The sequence below is a fragment of the Protopterus annectens genome, chromosome 17.part0 (genome assembly GCF_019279795.1).
Source record: "Protopterus annectens isolate FY-2018-M chromosome 17.part0, PAN1.0, whole genome shotgun sequence".
NCBI lineage: Eukaryota > Metazoa > Chordata > Ceratodontiformes > Protopteridae > Protopterus > Protopterus annectens.
The window spans coordinates 815,083,776-815,096,220 of NC_056751.1; the positions used below are offsets into that span (position 1 = coordinate 815,083,776).

The 12,445-nt window shown below is 39.5% G+C and overlaps 1 protein-coding gene across 1 annotated transcript in view; it reads right to left on the reverse strand.

Annotated features, from left to right (window-relative positions):
• SBF2 (SET binding factor 2) overlaps positions 1 to 12,445 on the reverse strand; it is a 3,151,758-nt gene that overhangs the window by 1,309,466 nt on the left and 1,829,847 nt on the right. The window lies entirely within an intron of this gene.

Sequence of the window (12,445 nt, forward strand, 5' to 3'; positions counted from 1 at the left end):
AAGAATAAGGGGAAGAAGGTGCTGGAATGAGAGCATTTTGAAGGTAGGCACCTTGAGGAACAGATTGCGATAGGATAGGTTGAGAATGGGTCTCCAAGGACCAGCTTTTCTTGGAACCAAAAACAACCTGGAATAAAATCCCTTGGCAAACTGATCCTCGGGTACCTCTTCTATTGTGCCCTGAGAGAGGAGTTGGCTCAGGATAGTGGGGAAGAGTGGAAGCTGGCTGGGTGGTGGTTGCAGAACTCCCTGGAATGGTGGAGTTGCCCATCAAGTCATGAAATATCTCTCTTGATGATGGAGAGCATCCACCTGTCTGTGGTAATTTTCTGCATGGAGGGTAAATATAGGGTTAGGCGTAGGGAGAGAGGAGTGGAGGTGTGAAGAGAGTCACAGCGAAGGAGCTCTATCTGGGTATGGCTGCTTCTGAAAGGAAGAAGGTGTTGAGGTGATAGAAGATCTAGGAATAGAAAGCTTCCTAAGGTGTCTTTGTCCCCTGGACTGAGCAGCAGAGGAATGGGAGGGCTGCTTCCTGACAAAGCTAGGCTTCTGGGGGTAGTTTTGATGGAATCTGGGAACAGGTGAAACAAATAAATGTTTCAGATTCTGTAAATCTTTTCCTTTTTCCTGCAATGACTTAAGTAGCTGTGCAAAGGCTGCTCCAAAGAGTGCTGATTTATCCAAAGGGGAATCTAAAAATGTAGCTTGGACATCCAAACAAATGCTGGAGTCTCAACCATGAGAATATCCTTAACAGAGAACCAGAAGCAGCCGATTTGGAAGAGGCTTTAACAGCATCATAGCTGCATTTGATTCACAGTCTAGTCACTTGTGATATCATGGATAAAAGCGTATTTAGCTGGCCTTAGCTGGTGAATCAGGCATGTCAGAGAGTAGCGTACTGGCCTTGGCCAGGGAATCCAGAGCAAACTTGGTCACAGGTGGACAGTAGTCTCTCCTTTGATAATCACATCACCACAGTAGTCAGGAAATCCTTCTATGTGGCACACCTCATCACAAAAGGTTTCTCATCCAGGAAAAAAGAGGTCATTGTTCCCCTCTACTCGTCACTCATTAGACCCATTATAGAGTACAATGCCCCTTTTGGTATGTACCTCACAAGACATCTACAACTGGAAAGGCCACAGAAATACCTCACAAAGAGGATTACCAGCCACAAAGAGATGCCCTATGCAGACAGTCTCAAAAAACTGCAGCTTTACTCCGTTGCATATCGCCTACTCAGAGGCAATCTCTGCCTAACACACAAAGCTATGTCAAACCCAGAGCTTTTAGACATGCTCCACTTAAAGAAATCCCAATCCCTACGAGCTACACGCTCTAGGGACCTAAACCTCGTCACCACAATAAACAGAACATGCTGGAGGGATAGATTCCTGTCCCAGAGACTTCCCATACTCTGGAACAAACTACTTATCTATATCAAACAAAGCTCCTCATTAGCACTCTTCAAGAAAAATCTTGATGATTGGATGGGAGATAGGAAATTCATCCCAGGGATCACTTCTGTGGCTCTGCCCGACAGTGGCACAGGAAAATAATTTTCTTGGGTGGCGAAAGCCAGGGTACATTTGGCTAGGCTTATATAGGCCCTAGGGCCAATAGCCTAGTACCTACCTATGAACCTATGAACCTATATGAGTCTGATAGTTAAGTGCTCTTATTGCCAAGGTAGAAGTAGTATATATCATCTTCCACAACCTATCCATAAATGTATTGTTCTTATCAGTGGAAAAAAGGGAAGATGGAAGGTAGCTACCTTGAAGACTTATCAGCTGAAATTGCAGTAACAGCAGGATCTACTGGCAGATTCTTGAAAATATACTGCTCCTTTGGAGTCACTTTATAAAATCTGTCTGGTTTCTTGTTAGCAGGGGTCTATGACTCTGGGGTCTGGGAAGCAGTTAAGAAAGCGTCTTGGAATGCTGGAAGTAAAGGTGGGACTGCAGATGACGAGGGCTGCTTCACCTGCAGGAGTTCAAAATATGTCTCCTTGGTTTCAGAAACGTCTGAGACCTCCAACTTAAAATGCTGCCTAAGCAGGGAAATAGTATCTCCAAAGGAGAAATCCTCTCCAGGGGAATCAGGAGTGAGGGACTCTTCTTCTTCAGGAGTAGCAAATCCTTAGGGGATTCAATCTGAGAGCAATAGGTCAGGGAGTCATCTGAGGAGGAAGACTCTTCCTCTGATTCTTCCTGTGAAACTAGTGGTTGGCCAGACTGGGGAATCTGAGTCTGGAGTACCTGAAAGGCCATGAATGGAGACTGGAAAAAGGTCTCCCAAGTTGGAGTAGGGTCTTTAGCCCTGTGTTCCTCCTCTTGTTTTCTTTTTAAGGATGTGGAAGGAGCAGTAGTAGGCCTGGTTGCTGACGTGGGAGGAGATGGCAAGGCAGTAGAAGGCCTCCTGATTCCACAAGCTGTGGTTTCCCCCACCATCAGGAGCTGGTGGTTGCAAAGCCTCAGCGCATATACTGTGGATATCCACTGCACCGGCATCCATTTCGGTTCCTGATAACAGCAAATTATCCGAGGTCTGGAGTGATCCTGGGCTGACACTCACCTCGAGAATCTCACCAGACATCTGAGGTGCAGCTTGGACATCAGTCCTAACTTTCGTAGCCATCCCGAATGCCAAACATGATTCTCCAAATAGAGATTTAAAGCTGACAGATGGCTCCTAAGAGTTTTGGGGACAAAAGATTGGCAAATATCACAGGACTTATAGTTGTGACCTGCCCCTAAACAAAATAAACACTGATCGTGCGAGTCCTTGTGTGGAATTTGTCTTCCACAAATGCACTTTCCCTTCCTAGATGACATGCATATGAAAAAGGTTAGGAAACAAGAAAAAACCCACACGGGTACTTATCTGAATGGGGACAACCCATAGCGATCACTGAAAATGGATGGCCAAAGTCAAACAGACTGGCATCAGTTTATGGTTCTTACATGCAGCGTCACACATACCTCTGCACTCAAGACTTCAGTATACTGGCCTGATGTCCAGTGCTGCATGCAGCAACTCCCTAAGGTTAAGGATACTGCAACATGAGAATAGAAGGACATTGTAAACATGAGTAGTTGGAGATATATGGTAAGGAAAGCAGAGACCTACAGTGGAAAAGGAGGAAAACTTCCCTCGATTAAGTCAATAAAGCCACATTAAGCTGGTTCAAACAAATGAGGGCAGTTAACACCCAAATCTCCAAGTCGATGATCCAAGAAGTTGCTAAAAATTTCACACAGGAATTTGGGGTGTCAGATTTCCAAGCATCAAGTGGTTGGCTCAAGAAATTTAAACTGCAACACAAGAATCTCACAGAAAGTCTTCTGTAGTGAATCCAATGAAGTTCCAGAAGAAGTTGTGGAAGAGTTCATCAAAAAGTTTTCAGACTTCAGCAGAGGCTTCAAAGATGACATCTTTAATGCTGAGGAGTAAGGATTCTTTTTCAAGGTGCCTCGTCATGAAGGGGGACAAATGTAAGAGTGGAAAACTTTCAAAAGAATGTTCCACAGTTCTGCTTTGCGCTAGCTCAGTCGGAGAGAAACTAAAGCCCTTGGTGACTGGTAAATCAGCAAAGCCATGCACATTCAAGAACCTGAAGCCTGAAGACCTCCCTGTCACTTGAAGATCAAACAAATGTACATGGATGACTAGTGCCCTATTTGAGGAGTGGATAAGGGGTATTGACTGAGAAGTGAGGAAGAAGAAATGGTTTATCCTACTGACAGTAGACAACTGTCTTGGCCACCCACAAGTGAATCATCTCACACACGTGACACAGAAATTTCTGCCTCCAAACACGACCTGCAGAGTCCAACCTCTTGACTAACGCATCATCAAAACATTTAAAATGCACTACCAATCCCAGGTCCTGCAGTGGGTAATTACTAAAACATAACTCTGTGGTCCATCTGTGGAAGCAACTTCATTCGCTGCATCAGTTAATGCTCTGGATGCTGTCCTCTGGATCAGTTCTGCTTCAAATAAAGTTTAGCCAGAAATGCTACAGAAGTGTTTCAAGAAAGTTGGGTTTGTCACAAGTCAAGAGCACTAATTTTTGGCCATATCAGTCCATCTCTCATGGCAGAATTCAAAGGCATAGATTTTGAAGGTTTTTGTTGCAATGGATGATGAGGTGGCAACCTGTAATGAAACTGACCCAGAAGCAATTTTCCAAGCAATATTGACCGAAGTACAGACCAGCGTAAAAGTGCGTGAAGCAGCTGATGAAGTAAAGTGGAAGATGCAAGTGAGGATGATACAGAAATTGCAGAGACTCCAAAAGAAGAGGATGTCAGGCATTTGATAATGCAGTTGAAGTCATTTGCTGTGGAAAAATGCTCAGGTATGCTGAGTGGTGTAGCCACTTACCTTTGTAATAAGAATAAGAAACAGACCGAGACTGACTCTTTTTTTCAGAAAGAATGATTAAACCATGAGAAAACAGTAAATGTATTGATTTTGTAAGATAATGTATGTACGATTTTACTGTGTTTTGATTATTTATGATTTCGTATGACATTCTCTAATAAAAGCTGTACAAAAAAGTAAAATATATGTACATATCGGTATAGTAGGGCTAGTTCCTTATGTTGACCAGTTTGTTACAGTGCCTTGGGTGGTCAACTTACACAGGTTCTACTGTATATGCATGTATATATCCATGTGTGTGTGTGTGTGTATTTTACATATATATGTATATATATAAAATATATACATATACACACACATTAATATATATATATATATATATATATATATATATATATATATATATATATATTTATATATGCGTGTGTGTGTGTGTGTGTGTGTATACATATATGCACATATGAATAATAAATTATGAAACCTTTATGCTTTTCCATTATGAGGAAAAGCCAAACATGGAGGATAGGAAATGTGGCCAACTGCAGTATGGATGCAATTACAATGAATAAAAAAATAATGGAGTAAAAATTATTTTCTTGAATTTCAGTGGCCTGGATATGAAATTTTGGTTAACATGATGTTTGAGGGACTAGAAGAAGAGATTGCATTTCATGGGGCAAGTTGATGGAGGTATGTTTTCAGATGAGCAGGTATGGTTTGCAATCAGCAAACACTTTTCCCGTCTGAATTATGATCATGATGCAGAATGTCAGGAGATCAGCAAGACGTCATCAGATAAGCAGCTTGAGAAAAAAAGTCATAGGAAATGGTGAAAAAGAATTATTATAAAGAAATCGCTGTGGTCAGACAGAAGGAAGCTGTGATTTAAAGTTGAACAAAGACTGGACCAAAAATAAACAACTACAAACTATTGGACCATGTTATTAAGCCTTCAGACTTTACTGCTGTAGAGTTACATGCTATCACTCTCAGTTTGGGAGTCAATATTTTGCTGATCTTTATTTTGAATCCTATGAACTGCCATTTAAATTTTTAGACTTTTTGATAGAAACCAGTACTGTGCAATGTAATGACTGTTATATTTCAAGATGATTTTCTTTGCAGGAAAGAGCCTTTTTTCCCTTTTAGAGTTCAGACGGGCTGATACAGAATACATAGCCATGAAACCTTTCCTTGTAAATGAATGTCATGCTGGTTTTACTTTAAAGACATGTTGTAAAGAGAAAGTAATACGAAATGGTGGTCGGGAGGCATGAGCAAAGTTGTGCAAAATATAGTTATGCATTTATATAGTTAATTATGTTGGGGTGTGTTACAGTATGGAGCAATTCATTATGTTTTCTTTTTTGTAGAAAATTGGATCATTTAATTTATTTATTTTATTTTATTTTACATTTGTTGACTGGGCTAGTCTAACTGGATATATGTCCATTTTCAGTAGAGGCCCGGGGAGATAAGCTCCACATAAAACAAACACATTAAAAATTCAGTTTCAAAACATTAAACTTCAATTAAAGATACTAGTCAAACAAAAAATGTGCTACAAGGTAAATAAGCAGATGTGATATAAGAAAGTAGAACAAAATGAGACACCCCTTTTTATTTATTTATTTATTTTTTATTTATTTATTTTTTCAATCACTGTGGGAAGGAAGTATTCAGAAGGATGAGGAATATTCCAGAACAACGTTTTAAGTAAGGAGCAGCAGGAGAGACTAGTTTAAAGAGAACAGAGTTGGGAGAAAATTAGTTGAGGGGTAGTAACTCAGAGCGGCAGGGGAGAAGTTCATTATGTCTATCTTGGGTAGAATAAGTCCAACATAGAGGTAGTGGACTTTAAAGTGAAAACTGAGTAGAGGTTGAATAGCAAAGGAAGAAATAGATGATAATAACAGGATGAGAAAATCTTAGTCTGGGTTAGTACAGGGACATAGCCAGTGGCTAGTAAGATATAATTTAAGTTTCTTTTTGAAAACTGTAGTAGAGGAGAGAGAGGTAAGTTCAGAAGGAAGTAGGTTCCAGCTTTTACCCACTGCATTAGAGAAGAGGGAATCACCTGCTTTATTGTAGGGTTTATGTATAGATACCAGTAGTTTGTTGGCTGAGCATAGATTTGTAAGACTGTTATATGGGCTAATAAGATTTGTGAGAATCTGTGTTTTACCTGGATAATAAAGGGTTTTATGGGTAATAATTAGTTGTTGAAATAAAATCTGATTGTGCAGTTCAAGCCAACTCAGTTGATTCAGATTTTGGCAGTGGTGGGTTCTAAAGGGGGAGCCGGTAGCAAATCTGGCTACACTATTGTAGGAGATTGCAAGCTTGTTGAGGTTAGTTTTAGATAGCTTAGTGTATATAGAAGAGGCATAAAAGAGAGTAGAGATAAGGTGGGTGTGGGCAATAGTAGTTCTGGCTGTGGGAGTAAGGAAGGCTTTAATTTTGTAGAGGGAGCCTAGTTTACGGTTAACTGATTTTATTGTGGAGTTGATATGAGTATCATAGTTAAGGCTGTGGTCAATAGTAACTCCTAAGAGTAGGGTAGAAGCGTCAGGAGATATGACTGTGCCGTTTTTGGATTTGATAGAGAAGTGAAATCGGGTAGATTTTTCTGTAGGAGTAAATATTAGTAGTTTAGTCTTTTTTGGGTTGAGGAGGAGACCGCATTGTAAAAAAACATTCTTCTACAAGCTCAAAGACATTTTGGGTAAGGGACTGCAGTTCAGAAGGCCTTGTAGCTGAGGATATTAATGTGGAGTCATCAGTGTATTGTACAGTTACAGCCTGAGGGATACTAATAGATAGATCGTTTATAAAGATGGAGAATAGAAGAAGGCCTAAAACAGATCCTTGGGGTACACCGAGGGTGATAGGAAGAGGGGCAGGTAGAGTGTTTTCCCAAAGCACTGCTTGGTGCCTGTTATCTAAGTAGGACATGAATCACTGTAGTGCTTGAGTAACCAGTGAGAGGGGCTTGAGAAGATTCAAGAGTAGTTGATGGTTAACCATGTCGAATGCTTGTGAAAGATCAATAAAGATAGCAGAGGACAGGGTGTAGTTGTTACGATTTTTGTTAATGTGGTCAGAAAATGACAGGAGGGCAGTAGTGCTGCTATGGAAGGTTCGAAAGCCATGCTGAGAGCTGGCTAATAGGCCATTTAGGAGAAGGTGGTCTAGTAATTGATGGTGGATGCATTTTTCCATGATTTTAGTTATAGGCTTAATTAATGTTTGCCATTTTAAGATGTGCAGCAGGAGATAAAGTATGTAAATTAAAGAATATGAATTACAATGTACTAAATATAGGGATGAAGGACATATATGGTTTGACTGTTAACAGTGTGTTGAACCTGATTTTCAAAGTCAAGAAAAGGTGCTCGATGACACAGATATACAATAAAATCTCAGGAGGCAGCAGCAGTGGATAAGACTTGCTTTGACCCAGACAAATTAGAAACTGGTTATTTGAATGGAAATGTCAAATAAGGGTTGTTTTTGTTCTGGATTAAATAATGGTATGTGGGTTTTGAAAAGGGCAGTAATCACAGAAAGGATACTACAGGGGTCGAGGAAGACGGGAAACAATTGGATTTGTTGAAAGTAGGATTCTCAAAAGAAAAAGCAAAAGAAAAAGTTGAGAGGTATATACTGTGCAGCTGATAAAGGCATTGTGTCTAGATCTAGCGATGTCATTGTCCCCCTTTACTCGGCCATCAATAGACCAAGCATTGAATATAATGCCCCCTCTGTCCAGAGACATGCAACAACTGGAATGTCCACAGAGATACCTTACTAAAATGATACACGGCATAAGCAATATCTCCTACGTGGACCGAATCAAAGCCCTCTCATTATACTCCATATCTTACGGATTGCTAAGAGGTGGCCTGTGTCTGGCATTCTGGGCATCCTTCAACCCATTACTGTTGGATTTACTGCACACCAGCAAGTCGAATCACATCAGAAATACTCAGTCTAGGGATCTAAACCTCTTCTGCAACATCAGCATAATGGTTCAGAGGGGCAGTTATATCTCACAGATGATATCACTGACGTAGGACGGACTCTCCATTCACATAAAACAAAGTTCATCCCTGTCCATTTTCAAGCACAATTTAGGTCTATAATGGGAGACAGAAAATTCCCTTACCCTGTACTACTAATGAACAGAGGTAGCTTATAAATGCTTTATCCCATGCAAAGGTCCCTGAAAATATCTGTGGTATGCTCCCAGTATTCTCATTAGGGGTAATATATAACTATCGACCTGGGATTGGTAAGGCCAATCTATAACCAAGCAGGGCAGGTTATTTCAAGCACAGAGTGGGAAACTGGCATGGCTTAAAATGGCCTGCAAAGGCAGGAACCTAGTACTTACCTACAAACCTATAACCTATGAACCTAGGTAATGGTAGGAAAAGCAAAGTAAAAGGTAATAATAACTTCTATGCTCTTTTCATAAGTGTTAACAGTATAAAGGGAGAATGTGGGAGACTCTGCTGCAGTGGTTGAAAAAGCAATTGTATGACTATGTTTTTATTACATAAAAGAGTGGTTTCCAGGTGAGAAAGAACAGTTTGATACAATGTTGGAAGACGGGAGTGATATGGACTTGGACTGAATCAAGTTCTATTACTATAGTCTTTCTTTCTAAAAAAAAAAAAATACAATGATAATTAAGGATGTCTTTATTGTAAAGATAGATGGGAAAATAGTGGTGGATGCTAGAGGTAAGGTTGCTGTACCAACTGTTTTATATGCCAGTATGAAGAGAGATGTGAACTATTGTAGGGTGTCAAGTAATTTTTCACTGGTGAATCTACCTATTGTTAGGGGTGACTATCTGTAATATAAGAAAACTGGCAACAATGACAGCTACAGATATTTGGTTATGTAGGAATTTTTATAAGGTTGCCCAGTTCTCTTACCCAGTTAAAGTTAAAAAAATAAATAAATAAGCAAGGATAAAAATGTGCAAACCAATAAATGAATGAATACATACATACGTACATGCATATAGATACTGAACTGACCCATGTGCTAGTGACCCAGACTGTGGATTAAAGGTAAGAAACTAGAAAGATTTTATCTTAACGATACTGTACAAATTTAGCAGCAAAACATCATCTGTCATTTTGACGTCTGTTATTCCCTGAACTGGCCACCCTTGAAAGCAAAACTTCACTGTTCTAAATATCATAATGCACAGCAAAATAAAAAAAAAAACAACCAACAAAACTACAAGATGCACTCCCACAGTAACTCCAAAACTCCTAATCTTAAATATTAACCTAAGGAATATCCTAAACAAAGTTGAGCAGCTCCACACTACTCTCAGCCTATATACCCCTGACACAGTTATACTAACTGAAACCTGGTTAAAATCACACGGAAAAGACAATGAACTACTAAACCCAGGGTTACAATATTCATCGAATAGACAGAATAAACAAGCGAATCAGTGGCATTGCAATTATGCATAAAGACACAGACAACCCAGATGATTAGACAACTATCCCCATGAAGCAAACAGCTCAGAAGTACTTGTATCTAGACTACAACTAAACAATAACAACTACATCATTATCTTCACAGTCTACATCCTCCCAGGCAGCAGTTCTAAAATAATTGGAATTCTCCTTAATTGGGCAACAATCAACTTTAACCAGGAGACAATCATCGCAGGAGATTTCAACTTAAACTGGTCTTCCTTCTCTTCTGCTAGGCCATCGAACTACATTAACCTTTTCAGCTTTACCAAATCATCAACACCTCAACTAGAATTGACAAACACAGCAAGAAACAGTTCAGACTAGGCTAGATTCTCACTAATAGACCCTTCTTACGCCCTCACTCTGGGTGTCTCCCAGACACCCTCAGTGACCATAGACCCACCTACCTTCTAAGACACACAGTAAACACTAAAAAAAACTCATAATGTACAAGCACATCCATAACACAAAGAATTTCTCCACAGATATTTCTAACTCCCTCCTGAAAAGGTAGCTGGTCACCACTAAAATACCTCCAATTAGATAATGCAACTCAATATTTTAACAACACATACCTGGAAATCCTACACAAAGTAGCCCCCATCAGGAAAACCCAAGTAAAAGCTAAACATACTCCATGGCTAACAAAAAAACACTAAACTCTTTATGAAACAAAGAGATAGAGAATGATCCCACTATCTGGCCACCATACACCAAACAACCCTCCAAAACTAAAACACAAAACACCACCACGATATATACAATCATCATTATGGAAAGTTTGATAACACAAAACTTGGCGTTTTCACCCCTCTTACATTCAGGGCTTCATCAGAGTTGAACGATTCAATTAAATCATCCTATTTATAACAATTAAAATCATGTGACATTCTCACCTTACCTAAAAATTAATAAAAAAAAACATTGCTAACTACACGTACAATAATTCCACAATCATTAAAAAATCAAAGCAAAACAAACCAACAGTGTACATCACACGTACTCTGTGACACTAAAATGGTAGTGCATGTTGTGACATGCATCTCCTGTTCAGCATTCTAAGAGGAAAAACCACTAGGAAGTTAAGGGAAAGGATAGCTGAACATGTAAGGTACATAAGGAATAAAAGGACAGAAAATGCTCTTTATGTACATAGTTTATGTAAAAAATTTTATGCATTTTTATTTTTTGTTATTGATAAAATAATTCAGAATGAAAGGGGTGGTGATGCTAAAATGCATTTAGAATGGCTTGAGACAGAACTAATGCAACAGTGCTACCAGGTATTAATGAGAATTGTTCTTTGAGCTGCATTTTAAAGCTCAGGGCATCCAAGTTATAATATTGGGATTAATAGATTTTGAAATTAATTTTATATATTCCAAGAGTTTTACAGACACAGTCAAGAAACAACAGCCTTTATGTTTCATCGGTTTTCCTAGACATGTCAAAAGCATTTGACACTGTCTCACACCAAAAACGTCTGTACCAATTAGCCACCTTAAATTTCTCTCACTCCACCCTATCATGGTTCCATAGTTACCTGTCAAATGGCTAGGCAATATATCCTCACTCTTAACAGTCTTAGTGGGCATTACCCTAAGGCTCCATACTTGGCCCACGTCTCTTTTCAGTTTTTACTAATGACCTCAAATAGTCAGGCACCACATCAGCTAACATTATCTGTTTTGCTGCCTCAAACCCTGAACTATTGCAAAAACACAAGAAGCATTACAGATGTCGAAAACTACCTTTCCGCAAAACAACTAATACTCAACCCATACAAGACCAAACTTCTATTATTCACCAGCAATAAAACATCTCAACCCCCAATCCCAATCACTGTCTACTCCACTAACAACATGAAAATAGAGCTAGTTGATCACACAAAACTACTGGATGTCACCATCGACAAATCCCATAGTTATGACTTACATACATCCCAATCAATCAAAAGGTCCACATAAAACTCGGGGCATTCTATGTAGAGCCAAACCATTCTTCACACAAACTACCACAATGGCCATTGCCCAAAGTCATCTACTATCCACTCTGTTATATGCTTCACCAATACTCACCAATTTAAAGAAAACAAAAATAAAGTAGCTAGATGCATGCTACAACAAAACAGCCAGCCACCAGCCTCCCACATAGAACACATCATTGTTCATCTCTTCATAAAATGGACTGGCTGGAACTCTCAAATCTATTAGGCCTCAAACAACTCAGAATTTGCCAGTCCATCATCTACCTACCACATAAATGTCCAGTTCTTAAAACCCTAGTAAAACCCTACATTATCAATAAAACCCTCCACAAACTTCATATAGAAGTCTCCCAAACCCAATATAATAGGTACGGGATGCCTATTCTCAAGGCACATCTCTAAAATCTGGAACTCAATACCCCAGCACAATCTTGGCACAGCTAACCCCTCCAAATTCAAACTTCTTCTCAAGGCCAATTTGACTAATAACTGGCTATACTCCTGCTCATGACCAGGGTGACACCTCAGTAAATTCTTAGCACTATTCATCCTA